The sequence below is a fragment of the Pan troglodytes genome, chromosome 14, assembly GCF_028858775.2.
Source record: "Pan troglodytes isolate AG18354 chromosome 14, NHGRI_mPanTro3-v2.0_pri, whole genome shotgun sequence".
In the NCBI taxonomy this organism is placed as follows: domain Eukaryota; kingdom Metazoa; phylum Chordata; class Mammalia; order Primates; family Hominidae; genus Pan; species Pan troglodytes.
Genome location: NC_072412.2, coordinates 67871927 through 67887519, shown reverse-complemented (window position 1 = coordinate 67887519; position 15593 = coordinate 67871927). Strand labels below are relative to the sequence as shown.

The following is a 15593-nucleotide window of genomic DNA, read 5'->3' as shown; positions in this document are numbered from 1 at the left end:
GTGTGCATATGTGTGTTTGTGTTCCTGCATTGCATTATTAGTGCTTTCTTAATAATATTTAATGAAACCTGAAATCAGAATTAGAAGAATGAGCCTTGGAATGGAATTTATGACTGATTAAACAGAGAGAACTCCATGTACATTCACCTCTTCAGAGCTATATTTTAAATTTCAAGGAGAAGTATGAGTCCTGGGATTTACCTTTCCTATGGATATACTTATTTACACTCTAAATTAAAGTAAGAACTCAAGATTCTTCTTTTGGAGGAAAGATTTTTCTCCCTTTCTTTAGGGTGAAGGGGAGCAGCACTCATCTAAGCAAAAATATTTCATATTTTCATGTTCTTCATCTGTGGTACAGACTCTGACATGTGTAGGATGCCACAGTTATCAGCACCTTGCCCAAGTAATAAGAACTGAAGGCAAAAAGAGATGGCATAAGTTTTATGTAAGAATCAATAATTAATATATCTGATACAGAAACCTTATATGTGCATTCACAATAATAATCATAAAGTAGAACTTAAAACTTAATAATACAACAGCAGAATACTAAGTTTTATTTATGACCTATAGGAGGTGGGAGAATCCCGTAATATGAAGTCAGCAATATACAAGAATGTAACTAAGGAACAGGAACTCTGAAGATCAGTATGAAATGTTTTGAAATGGTTGAAAAAATAGATAAAGATAGATGTAACACAGAAGTGTGCAGACGTAAGACTCTAAGGTGGAATAATCTTAGGGGTGTTTAAATATTGATGGCTTTTGAAAGTGTCCAAGGTATGATATAGAATCAAATAAGCTGTATTCAAATTTTCAACAAAAACCGATCATAAAGTTGCTAAAAATCAATTGTAGCAAACTGAATGTTTTTAAGAAATTATGCTCTTAAACATGACTTAGACAGTGGCACAGAGGTTTAGACTCTGTATCCTGACCTTGTAGTGAAACAAACACTGATTTCTGTGGTGGAACAATAGGTCTTGCCTGAACTTGGTTATTCTTCAAAGTAAATCCTAGTCAGATACTAACATATTTTGAGAAAATAAAGTTCATGTTCAAAACTGGATTAGTAAATGTTTGCAATAGTGAAGAAGGGTGGGAGCAGTATCACAGACTGGGAACCCGGAGAATGACATGTACTGTTGTACCTCTAACTTTGAGCACAAGATTTCTATTACAAATATGGGAATTTTATAGCCTCAACCCACTAGTTATTTTCAGAAAATTATCTTTGTATAGAGTAAGATTCCTTTATTTGGATTTCACTTATGCAGAAAACCACATCCTTCCATTCTGCCAGTAAACTAAGTACATGAAACTCTCCAATCAGGAAAAGCTAAAGAGACAAAGTTCCTCAAGCCAGCTTCACTCTGTACTACAATCATCAAGCAAATGGGTGGATGTTTAAAAATGAAACAAGAACTGCATTTTCTTAAAAATCACTCTAAACTAATTCTATAAGGTTGTTATAAGGAACTAATGAGCCAACTTGTTGAGGTGCTTGGAACCATTCTGGCACAGTGTTGGGCTATGTGTTTGTTGAATGAATACAACCATGATAAGAAGTTTGAATTTTTCATCTGAAAAGTCAGAGGCAACTATTAAGTTCATCTCCCATGGCTTCGAGAAGAAGATGCTCCTGAGGTTTCAGTTTGTAATTGTGAGTTTTCTATGAGAGTAGCTGTGTATGTGGTGTGTGTGTGTGTGTGTGTGTGTGTGTTTTGTTTCTTTAGATTTAATTTTTCTAAATAATTTTTTAGTTTCATACCAAAGTCTCATTATTTAAAACAATACATCAGAGAATACATTCATGTTTCTGAAATTACTGAGTTCAATGTCACAATTAGCATCTGTGATAAAGTTTTATATGCTATTATTTTAAATTAATAGAATTCTATATTTAAAACCCTGCTATAGCTATTTAAAGGATTTATAATGTACTTCAAATTGTTTTAAAATTTGAATTAATTACCAGTATAATAATTATGAAGAAACACAGGGAAATATATTTAGAATGTTTTATGTATTTTATGTTAAACTAAATACAGACATTATAATATAAATGAACTTTAGCTTTTCTTTGGAGAAGAGATGTGAACACTAACTTTGTTAACTGTAGTCACATGTTGTACGATAGATTTCTTGAATGTACAGTTAATAATATATTAACTATATATAAACTAATATATTCTTGAAAAATGTAGAGACTGGATATAAAATGTTTTTACCTCAAAAAAATGATAATTATGTTAGGGAAAGCTAATTAGCTAGATTTAGTCATTCCCCAATGTACATATACTTGAAAATATTATGTTGTACATGGTATGTACATATACTTTTTTCTGTCTTTTCTTTAGAAAGTAATTTTATTAATTAAATTTTGTATATGTTAATCAGAGTTTTAATATAGTTTCAATTAATGATAATCAATGTTTCTTAGGTAGGAAAAAAGAGAAGTCTTTAATATAAGTTATATGTCCTTCAACAAAAAGCATGAAGTCAGTAAGAACCCCAGTGATTCAATTTTCAGTGTAGTGCACTGTGGTTTAGTTCCATAATTCTCATTATGGTTAATTGGCATCAGGCAGTTAAACTTGCTATACTACACTAAAAATGAAATGAGTACAATAGCAAGCTGTGCATATACTTCAAATATGTTTAATATCCTGTTGCTGTACTTAAGGTTTACTCACCAGGGAGGTTGTTGTCTTCTAAATAGTCAGAAAGAAGAAAATAACTTTGAGCTTTCTAATTTGAACAGTAAATGTGCACAGAGGAAAATAGGCTATGTGGACGAATGACTTAAATGTCCCCACAAACTAACCATCTACGTGAAAATACCATATTATTTTTCAATTGCTGTGTAATTACCATAAACTTAATGATTTAGGAATATACAATTATTATGTCAGTTTCTGTGGGTAAGGAGTCTAGGCATGGTTTTGCTAGGTCTGTTGTAGAGGGTCTCACAAGGTTGAAATTAAGGAGTCAGAGAAGCTACATTTTCACTTCGAGGTTTAACTGAGACAAATATCCCTCCAAGCTCATTTAGACTACTGGCAAAATTTATTTCCTTGTTCTACAACTCAGGACCTGACCTCTTGCTGGCTTCTTCAGGAAGCACCCTCATGTCCCAGAAGCCATGAACAGTTTCCTCTCATGGGTGAGTCTCACCCAAACCTCTCAAAACATGACAGCTTGCTTCTTAAAGGCTAAAAAGAGAATAGCTCTCTCCAGTATTCTAAAATGAAATCTTCTAATTACAAAATGTGACATAACCTAACCCTGGAACTGGCATTCCCATTATCATTGTCATCTATTAGCTAGAATCTAATCTCAGGTCCCACCACAATCAAGGGGAGAGGATTATACAATGATTCACTGGAGTTCATCCTATGGAATGTCCACCACAAATGTCAATCTGCTTAAGACTACTTCTTTACTTCTTTATTCCATATTAAATATAGACTCATCATTTCATTTAAAACTTCTCTAGCCGGGCACTGTGGCTCACGCCTGTAATCCCAACACTTCAGAAGTCCGAGGCAGGAAGATCACTTGAGCTCAGGGATTTTAGACCAGCCTCGGCAAGGCTGGGTGCAGTGGCTCACGCCTGTAATCCCAACGCTTTGGGAGGCCGAGGCAGGTGGATCATGAGGTCAGGAGATTGAGACCATCCTGGTTAACACGGTGAAACCCTGTCTCTACTAAAAATGCAAAAAATTAGCCGGGTGTGGTGGAGGGTGCCTGTAGTTCCAGCTACTGGGGAGGCTGAGGCAGGAGAATGGCGTGAACCCGGGAGGCGGAGCTTGCAGTGAGCTGAGATCGCGCCACTGCACTCCAGCCTGGGCAACAGAGCCAGACGGTGTCTCAAAAAAAAAAAAGAAAAGAAAAGAAAAGAAGAAGAAAGAAAGATCCGCCTGGGCCACATGCCGAAACCCGTCTCTACAAAAAATACAAAACAATTAGACAGGCGTGGTGACCTGTGCCTGTAATCTCAGCTATTCCGGAGGCTAAGGTGGGAGAATTGCTTGAGCCAGGGAGGTCAAGGCTACAGTAAGCGGTGATTGTGCCACTGCACTCTAGCCTGGGTGACAGAGCGAGACCCTGTCTCAAAAAAAAAATAAAAATAAAAATAAAAAATAATTCAATTTTTCACTTCTTTCCTCGAACTTCCTGTTTTATTTCCTTATAATTTTCATCTTTTTTCTCATGATTTTTCATCTTTCTTGATATAAATGCATGAATTTATTTCTCTTAAAAGGCTTATTAGAGAAAATATTTCTTCTTAATCCAGCTATCTTTCCTTGTACGAAATTATTTCTATAAATCACCACAACACATTGGATAATTGGATAAATTACCTCCTCTCTTTGTCAAACACATCATGTCTCTAAAACAACCCAGACTATTCTCTTTCAATTATTTGCTAAACAGGTCAGTGTTATGTGATGATACCTGGCCAATACGACAAGGTTTCTGGGACTATTTATTATGGTTAACATTTAATACATTGGTTGGTATTTTAATATAAAGAAGCTGTATGAACACCACTAGGTAAATGGTTAGCTGCATAAAAAGCGTTTTTTTAATTTAAAAAATTTATGTATGGATATCATATCATTATGAAACATGGATACTATGCAAAATTGTATATGAAAGAATGAATTGACTGACACATGCTTACTTTTAGTATAAACATGGATTTATATTCAGAGACATCAATATTTTTGTTATACATATAAATCATTATTGTCAACATATGGTTTAACTTTCATTTCTGGAATCAACAACACTAAATTGAACACAGTTTTATTTAAATGAAAGTGTTGTGGGAATCAACAGCCAGTTTCTGTAGTTGTATGGTTGTTGAAATATTTACCCGTTGGTGTCATTTCTTATGAAAATTATCAACATCAGAATTTGACAGATTTTTTTGTATTTAGAAAAGATTACTTCATAAATTAATATGTCCTAGTTATTGCTACAAATAGTGCAGTTTTACTTGAGTTATTTATCACAATCTTGTTGCAAAGTTATTATCCCAGTCTTGCAACTCTATATGTCACTGTTGATTTTAAGGCCTTCTTTTTATGATCAAGTCATATCTAAAACGGTACTTAACAATATATTGCAGTAATTAGACATTCTACAATCTATCATTTTTAAAACATACAATATTTTTCCTCTAAATAATTGGGTCTTATAATATGATGAATAATTTGCTTATTTTGAAAAAGATTTCAATGTTTAACAACTGGGCTTACTTTGACAACCACAAATAATAAATAGATAATATGATATAAAAGTAGGCACTATGCGATCTTTAAATTCAGATGATAATAGGTAATAAATATATTTAAGTGAATTAGTTCAAATAGCAATTTGATTCATTAGAATTTCATTGTTAGTTTATTCTATTTTGCTTTCATAACAGATATTTCATTGTTATACATATATATAACAGATCTTTCATTGCATTCATAACAGATATTTCAAAGCTGGTCCATAACTGGCCAGCTTTGGAATTTAGTGACAGAATTTAGTCACAGAAATTCCAATTACTTCAAAATAACTTTTCAAAGACAAAGATGTGCTAATGACCGAAAATAAATTTCTCAAAATACAGAAAACAAAGATTTATGACAAAGAGAAAATTATTTCCTTTTTAAATTAATGAATAACAAAAATTTAGACTAACATAAAATTGATAATATATATGTTTACATGGTAAATTATTGCTACAAGACATATTTCCATCTAAAGATCTGTATACTATTTCCCAAAACATTATAAATTAATTTCCAACTTACCTATATACTTAGATGTTTTAGGGAAATGAAGTAAATTCACTGTGATATTATTTTTTCATAGAATAGTTATTCATAGCCCTGGAACTCTTCTAAGAGTAGCTATTAGAAAGAAAAGCATATACAAATATTACCATGCTTAAATAACTCTAGGCATTCTATGCAATTGTAGTAAACAGTGAGGCTGGAAAACTGCTTATTTCAAGAGTCATACTCCTTTTATTTTAAGTAAGCCTTTGGCTTTGAACTTCTAGAGAAGCTAGAGTTTATCTCATGCAAGAGGGATCAAGGATTTAATCTTCACTATAGGATTTAAAACATTTTCAAGGGAAAACATGAACTTCAAAAATGCATCACGCTGCCTGAACTACCCAGGAGTGGTTTTCTTAAGTTATATGAACACCCATACAGTGAAAGTAAATACTAAAAAAAGTCTGCTATTCTCATATACTCCTGGCTTTAAATAGAAGTTTGTTTTTTAACATTGCATAAACTTTGCATGGATAGGTCATTTGACTCCGCCAAAATTATTATAAAAACTGGATTAGCTTGGGGATTCTTAAGCAGTGCCTCAAGAAGAAACTTACACCGTTTTTTTTTCCTTATAAAACAGTTTTAAAAATCTATTCTGAGATGGAAACTTTTATCTAACCAATTTTTTAAAACTTTAAAACCAAATAATATATTTTTTAAATAGCATAACAATTCTGAAAGCAAAGTAAATATGGCCTCAAGTCTGAAAATAGTCTCATCAAAATATTGTATAACACTTGTTACATGTTAAATATTTAGCTTTTACTAAAATAGAAAAACAAGAAAGCGAGCTTTCCTGAAAGTATGTGTTCTCCACTCTCAATCACATTTCATACCTTTACATGCCTGTATTTCAAAAATTCTATTGAGATAAAAGTATATTTTCTTTTTTTTTTTTTTTTTTTTTTTTTTTTTTGAGATGGAGTCTCGCTCTGTCGCCCTGGCTGGAGTGCAGCGGCGCAATCTGGACTCACTGCAAGCTCCGCCTCCCGGGTTCCCGCCATTCTCCTGCCTCAGCCTCCTGAGTAGCTGGGAGCACAGGCGCCCGCCATCACGCCCGGCTAATTTTTTGTATTTTTAGTAGAGACGGGGTTTCACCATGTTAGCCAGGATGGTCTCAGTCTCCTGACCTCGTGATCTGCCCGCCTCGGCCTCCCAAAGTGCTGGGATTACAGGCGTGAGCCACCGCGCCCAGCAAAAGTATATTTTCTTGTGTATTCATTGGTTTGTTTGCACTGTCATATTAGGGGTTGTGGATAGAAATCAACCTATAGTGTTGGATTTCTGATGCAACTTTGTCCAAGCTTCCATAACAAACTTCATTGTTTTTTAAGTGTTTCCTGTGTATAAGGTATAGAATTTATAAGGTATAGCTATAGCTAATCTATTTATGAATATGAACAAGTACAGTTAATTTTAAAATTTACTAATTTCATAGTTTATATAATCAATACATTTCTATTAAAAAGTTGATCATTTAAAAGTAGATATGAATCAAGTGAATAAGATCATACGTGCTAAAAGTTACTGATGTCTAAATTATGTACAAATCAGTATATTATAATAAGGAGAATTTATTATTTCAGAGCTCTTATGTGAAAAAAGATAAAATTAAAAGAACAGAAAATTGTCTTGAAAAGAACTGAGAAAATACAGCCTAGATGATAAGGTGACTAGCATCTGACCTCTACTGTAAGGAAAAATTCAGTAAAGTATCTTCTTTTAGTTTTCTCACCTGTAAAATTAAAATATGAAATTAAAAAGCTTTTCTAGATTTGTGATCATCAATGTACTAATAGATGTTAATTTCAAATAACATTCTATGGTCAAATAAATTTTGTGATAATTGCCTTAAACCAAGTTCAACATATTTCCTTATAATGTTTTCTTAAATGCTAATTGCATTGTGGATAAGCGTTGCCTGATTTAACAAATAAAATACAGAAGTGTCTGTTACATTTAAATTTTAGATAAACAGTGAATAATTATATGACCTATAGTAAGTATGTTCTTTGCAATATTTGGGTCATACTAAAATATTATTTCTTGTTTTTCTGACATTGAAGTTTAATTGGATGTATTTTATCTGGGAAATTTAATTGTAAATGTTCAAATTTAACTGGGCATATTTCATCTGTCAACCCTATTTGTGAATATCAGATAAAGAGGTGTAGCTTTCCCCAGAGACCTGTTTTTTTTTTTCTAATATTTGATGGGGAAGGTCTGGAAGACATCTAGCTTGTAAACAACGCTAAACTCTGTTAAGTCTCTTCAGTTGTAAAGAAAATTTGAACTGAGATTAATTTAAAAAAAGGAAAATAATATCAACAGCTAATATTTATTCAGTACTTACTCAAGAGAGAAACTATCCTTGAATTTTTTCATTAACTCTACATGACAATTGTTATAATTCTTGCTTTCCAATGGGGAACTTTAGGTACTTGAGGCTTCAAGACTGCAGAGTTTATAAGTGGTGGAGCTGAGGTTTAAAACACCAGCTGTTTATGACAGACTTCTACCACTATCAAAGCTTAGTCACTACTATGTACCTCCTCTTTACTGTGTATTTCAAAATATAAAAATTTTTTCAAATATAACTGAGTAAACTGTATTTTATTTAGAGAATTAGTTTCATTTTGGTTTTATTTTTTGAGATTTTTTTCTTTCAATATTGAATTTATAAGAGTCAGGTTAGCACATAATGGTGTTTTGTTAGCAAATCCTTGGCAGGAATAGACATGTGACTATGTGTTTAGAAGCCTTAAGAAAAATAACCAATTCATCTTTTCACTAACTTAATGGAAAAAACAAACTTCCAAGTCATCCCAAATGGAGTTTCTTTTTAAAAGTAAGTAAATTTTTTCATTTAAAAAACTTTAAGTGAATATATATTAAAGGTTGTAAAATATAGGGGCAATAGAATGGATTATGCAAAAACTACACATGTACTTTATGTAGTAACATTGATGTTGAATTGCAAAACAGGAATACACAAATTTGGGGTTGGAAGGATTGTAATTCTAATTTTTCCTTTTTTCTTTTATGGTAACAAGGAAATATTACACTTTATTATATTTATTTTTTTACTTGCAAGAACAAATTGCCTTTTTGTTTAAAATATGCTTTTTAAAACTTCTTATTAGTCATTTTAAACTGCTTTATGAATAGGAAAGAACAAGGGTTGCTGTATCATTGGATCCTGGATGACTAGGTCTACATCATCACCTACCAGATGCAACTGGGGCCTGAGAGGCATTGCTACTGACATTTCGGAGGTATGGAGATATAACGGCAGATGTGTCAGGCATAATAAGAAAGTCTGCAGGCTTCTTCTTTAAATTACAAGAAATGAGAAGCCAGAAATACTTAGCGTTACTGAGATGGGACTTTTTATAGCTGAAATGTCCTTTAGCCTGCACACACTTTGCATCCATGTTCAAATTAACATCGCTATCTAGTCACTGCAGAGAAGCTGAATTCATATAAATTCAAACATTGTGGAAAAACTTACCAGATTAATTTTCTTTTCTTAATGATATTCAGGAACTAAAGGGAGACTATAATAATTCTGGCATTTTTGTCACACATTTTCTGTTGTTGCAGAACTTCTAGAAGAAACAAAGTTGGTGTTTTATTCAAAAAAGTAAATGTTAAAAAATTAAATACTGCATGTTTTTATATGATAATCTAGATGGAATTATTATCGAATATTAGGAATAGATAGGAATAAAATACTCTGTTTAATAAAAAAATAAAACAGAGATACATGGATGCTTTTAGATTAAAAAAAAAATGCTTTTAGGCCAGGCTCGGTGGCTAATGTCTGCAATCCCAGCACTTTGGGAGGTCAAGGTGGGTGGATCACATCTGAGGTCAGGAGTTTGAGACCAGCCTGACCAATATGGTGAAACCCCATCTCTACTAATAATACAAAAAAAGTAGTTGGGCGTGGTTGTGTGCCTGTAGTCTCAGCTACTCTGGAAGCTGAGACAGGAGAATCGCTTGGACCTGGGAGGCAGAGGTTTCAATGAGCCGAGATCGTGCCACTGCACTCCAGCCTGGGTAACAGAGTGAAACTCTGTCTCAAAAAGAAAAAAAAAATTGCTTTAAACTAACGAGAACAAGGCTTGAAAGTGACTTAAAGATCACAAAGATCAACCATCCACCAATAATCCAAATGAGTATATGTTATATATATTATATTTTATGTATCAACTAAACCTTTTAAATATTCAAAATTTGAATGATAATTTTATGTAATATATGTTACATTCAGTCCACAGAACCAACAGGTTTCATATGTATTTAATGAGATATAAACATATTAAAGCAAAGCAAGTAAATGAGTTTTTATTCATAAGTAACTTGTTAATATGATAGTAAAATAATTTAAAACATACCATTACATGGATATCATATAAATAAGAGATTATGTCCATCTAAACAGGCAGGTATATCAAATATATGTAGCAACTGGCATGTTTTAAATAAATCAACTGTATTCTTTTCTGCAAGTCTAAATCACATTTCTAAAAAAGAGCTTTTATTACTCGAATTATTTTTCTAAAAATCTTTTCCTCAATAACAGTAATAATAATGATAATAATGTATAAATGACTAAATTGTTATGTTGTTTAATTTTTCTCCTTCCCTGTCTCCCACGTAGAGTGTTTTGAGTGTGGTTTGTGAAAGACTGCGAGTGTTTGAAAGAAGGTACAAGCCCAGTAAAAATAGTAGAGAAATTATTCCTAGAAAATTGACAAGTCTAAGTGACTCACCTATCGTAAAAGAAACTCTGAAAGGGATCATAATATTGTGGCAGGCTTGTGTCAAATTATAAAATGTTTTTAAAAAGCCAAAAAAATTATACCCTGATTTTTCCAACATTACTGCAGAATTGAATGAAAGCAGTAAGTAATAGCTCAATTTAGGAAAGGTCCTCCTATTTATGGAGTATATCATTTAATGTTAATTGCATTTTTACAGCAAACAGAGAACACTCTATAATAGCACAAATAATTATAAATTTTTAAAATCTAAACTTTAGGTAAGGTTAGGTGCTAAAGCAGTAGGCTCACAGATATGCTGCCCAAGGCTCAAATGGATCACAAAGGGCACATATTCTTTTATTTTTCATTTCTGCTCTTTTGTCATTAATCTGTGACTTTCCAATCACAAACAGGAGATGTGCTGTAACTCTTCATTTGGGTCTGAGTTCCAGGAAAGAAAAAGAGCATTTTCTCTTAATAAAAATGTATCTTTATTATTTTTGGTAGAAGCATTTTGAACAATGTCCTACTAAAGCACTTTTACCTTTTCTTTTTCGACTAGATTTCTTTTATATGACCATCATATGTGCACACGTGAGAAGGTAGATATATTAATTTTGCCACCTAAAAGGTAGGGAAAAAAGGAGTGAAAAAGATTGTGAATGGCTTTAAAGTAACAAATTTATACTGTCTTCTAAGGGGATATTTTCAGGATATAAAACTATTTTATATTAAACTAGTCTGTTAATATATTAAAGTAGTCATTTTTGTCAGCACTGTCATTTAATCATTTAAAGGTAAGTAATGACTACAGATTTGCTATTTCTCAAATTAAACAGAATAAAAGAAAGAAATTTAGCACGTACTTAAATTTTTTTTTTGTTTCCTCATTTTTAGAACAATCTCTTCCCTCAGCCAGATAAAAGACAGTGAGAAAGATGTTGGCTTAAAGAAGTTTGTGTGTGTGTATGTGTGTATGTGTGCATAATGGTAATTTTGTTTTTCCTGAAAAGAAAGTGTAGTCAATGAACATTTATTCTGAGATTAAGCTTTGCTGCTGATTGCTTGTATAATGTGTTCATCTTACAATTCATTTCCAGATAACAGTTGCATGTAGAGTCCTGGGTTTGTATTAAAAATATTAAAGTTCTCATCATTTGAGCAAGTCTGCATTGAGTTTTTATTTTTATTTTTTACAATTTCATTACATAAGAAATCAAACACTCCTTTTCAAGTAGTTTGAATTTCTTGAACTTGGCTTCATAATTTATAGATGAAAGAGAATTCTTTGCCTATTCCTCTATTTGATTTTTAAGGGGAAAATGTGTTTGCTTAAAGACTCTGGGCTATACTGCATCCTTAATGAAATCAATAGTCTAGTGCAGAGATCAAGGATGGGTGAGAGCCCTACCTATATATTTTAACCTGTGAACATTTTGTTTCTGCAGAGACCTGTGATCACTGTAGCCACCTGGTATCTAGAAGATTTCCATGCAAGTTCTAAACATGAATCTTTTTCATCATGCTGAGATATTACTTGAATATTAGCAGAAATAATTCATTCACTCACTTGTTAGAAATGTCAAGGTAAGCATTGTCAAGAAAAAGAGTACTATTAGTGCTGAAGTGCTCAACTGCTCTAAAATTGCCTTTAAAAATATGTGCAGACTACAAAAAAAAAAAGCAAAATCTTAATTACCCTATATAGACTTAGAATTGATGCGTCATTGAAGACTGAATCAATTGGAAATGTCTGGCACTAATTTTTCCTCATACTTATTCAAATATACAAAGAGGTGTAATTAGATAACATGGTTGTTTATGGTTGTTTGGTTGGCAGGTTGTTTTTTTTGAGACTGGGTCTCACGGTCACCCAGGCTGGAGTGCAGTGGCGAGATCTCCGCTCACTGCAACCTCTGCCTCCCGGGTTCAAGCGATTCTCCCACCTGGGCCTCCTGAGTATCTGGGATTACAGGTGCACGCCATCATGTCCGGCTAAGCTTGTATTTTTTGGTAGAGATGGGGTTTCACCATGTTGGCCAGGTTGTTCTCAAGCTCCCGACCTCTGGTGATCTGCCTGCCTCAGCCTCCCAAAGTGCTGGGATTACAGGCGTGAGCCACCGCACCCAGCCAGCTACACATATTTGATAGACCAGAATGAGGCATATTTTTAGATAGCCAGATTGGATGTTCAAGAATAGAGAAAGAGCATTGGATATTTATGGAGCAATAAAGTATTTGAATATGGGTTCAATTTAAAAGAATTTAAAAGAAATATGAACTGTCCTGCAGATTCCCTTTGATGGCAGTCTTCTAAAATGTGGCTCTAGGGGTTGTATTTGAACCTCTTTCAGGCAAAAATAAACCAAACAACAGAAAACTACTTTCTACAAGTCCAAATAAAAAGTAAATAATTTCTCCTACACTAATATGATTTTCATTATATATGAGATTTATTGGAAGAAGCTTTTCCGTTTTTATTTCTTAGCAGATGGATAGATCTCTAGAGATTAAAAACAGTATTTGACATTTTTAGGAAAAACTATCAAGAAACCCTGAAGATCTTTAGTATGAGAGTTAATTTCTGACTAGTCATTAGTGACACCATTAGTTAAGCATGTTGAAGTTACTTTCCTTTTAGATTGCAATTCCAAAGGTGGCATTTGATTGTTTCAGACATTGAGCAAATAGCCATTAGCTTCTGAAACTATTGCTGGCATTGCTTATTTCAATCCATCAAAGCCCCTTCTTGTGATAAATATAGTATTTCAATCTAACTTCTCCCTTTGAGTCGTGCTGAACATCTGCATATCTTTTCAATAAAATGGCCAGGACTTAAAATGGCTTTTCCCTGAGGACATTTGATCCTTCTATTGCTAGTACAGCCCTAAGGCTGGATGTGCTGGGTCAGGCTGGGAGGCAGGGGCTCAGGGGTTATGTTCTTTGATACACTCCAATGCAATTTCTTGTTCTTATTTTAGCTTCTTGCAAATTAATTAATTCATTAATTCATTCTACTTTGGGGCTTAGGCCATCTGACCTTATCATTGTTATGTAACTATTATTTCATATTGTTATATGCAGTCTTCTGAGTCATTTCCTTGCATTTTTTTCCAAAAAACTGATATATACAGTGCAAACCAAAGGATCTTCACTCATCCCTCCTCACCTAAAAATGCATCAATGCCACACTCATTCTTTCTTCCTTCTAGTACTAGTGAATAAAATATCCATCTAATTAAAGCAATTTCAAACAACATTCTCTGGATCCTTCCTATTTGTCTTCTCTTTCCCCCAAAGTTCCCAAGGAAACTTGCTTGATTTCAAGACAATTGAAGTGTCACCTTCTCTGTGAAGCTAGCGCTGCCTATACCAGGTTTAAATCAGTGTCCTTTTAAGCTTTACTTCTTTGTCTCTCTCTCTCTGCTCTCATTTATTACATTTATCACACTACATTGTAATTTTTCTTCTAGCTTTTTTAACACACCATAAAGGAGAGAAATGTGTCTTTTTCAACCATTTATCCCTCAGATGCAGCAAAAAATCTACTCAGTAAATTATTGTAGAATGTTAGAGAAAAATAAGTAAATGGCGATTTCAATTAATTGTTCTCTTTTTCTCATTGATGGGTAAACTAATAATATTTAAACTTTAGTAGTAAAATATGGCAAGTAGAATATGCATATCGAAAAAGACATGCAATTATCTGTTACCAAAAATTTTCCATTTGCTATGTCAAATATAAGAATTTACAAAAACATACAGGAACTGAAATTTAAGCAATTTTGTCAGATCACATTACCTGTACAGAAAGATGTGTATCTGTATTTAAATTATTGACTGAAATTTTATTGGAAAGTCCTGGAAATTGTCTGTAACATTATCTTCAAGATCCAAATATCCTGAAATATACCACATCTCTTTTACTGATATATAATTAACAGGTAACAAAATACAAATTGTACTTTTCTACTGATATTTCTGCCTTAACTGTAAATGAAGTTCACATTTATTGTTTGACTTTCAATTCCTCTACTATTAAAATAAGCATATTGTTTCCTGTCACCAATTTTCTACATGAATTATAAAGTTAATATGTATCTAATGAAAATCTTTCTTATAGTTTTACATGGTTAAAATTTATACATGGGTGAGTAAAAAAGTAAGTCAATTATGAAATACCTTGCAAATTGACACAAATATTTAATTATCAACTTGGTGGTGGGGGAAGATGACTAGCTGTTGGTTTTTATTACAAAAAACACAATTCTATTTTAAAATGTTAGTTTTTATTATTTGGAAAAAACTATAGTGGGCGGCAACATCAGCAATTATTAACTATCAGTGAATTGTGTTACATGGCACCCTAAAAAATGTTGATTGGGACAAGACAATACAATTTGCGGACTTTAATTATAAAAGACAAATACAGTATTAAAAAATGTTAGGAAAGTACTCTCATAAGAACTGCAGACATCTTTATCAGCTCTCTTTTTTTCTCTTTTTGATAATAAAAAGAAGCACAACTCAGCCAGGTGCGATGGCACACACCTCTAATCCCAGCACTTTGGGAGGCCGAGGTGGGTGGATTGCTCGGGCTCAGGAGTTTGAGAGCAGCCTGGGCAACACGGCAAAACCCCATCTCTACAAAAAATACAAAAATTAGCCAGGCATGGTGGTGCACACCTGTACTTCAGCTACTCAGGAGACTAAGGCGGGAGGATGGCTTGAGCCTGGGAGGGGGAGGTTTCAGTAAGCCATGATTACGCCACTGAACTCCAGCCTGGGAGACAGAGTGATAACGTATCTCAAACTCTTTGCCAGTGCAAAATTGAAGATATGTTGGCTTATGTAAAAAGGCAGTAAGAATAATTTATTGGCTCACGTAACTAAACCACAGGAAGGACAGTGTAGCTAAGACCCCAAAACATCTCAGTCCCAACCCTGATTCCTGACAGCAATTTTTTTTTCTGTT

At 33.2% G+C, this 15593-nt stretch overlaps 1 long non-coding RNA gene across 1 annotated transcript; it reads left to right on the top strand.

Annotated features, from left to right (window-relative positions):
• Positions 1–1347: 1347 nt before the first annotated feature.
• LOC134808135 (uncharacterized) lies at positions 1348–15266 on the top strand. The gene is made up of 3 exons (XR_010150504.1): positions 1348–1666; positions 9018–9124; positions 12067–15266. It is a non-coding gene; the product is annotated as an uncharacterized LOC134808135 (long non-coding RNA).
• Positions 15267–15593: the final 327 nt, after the last annotated feature.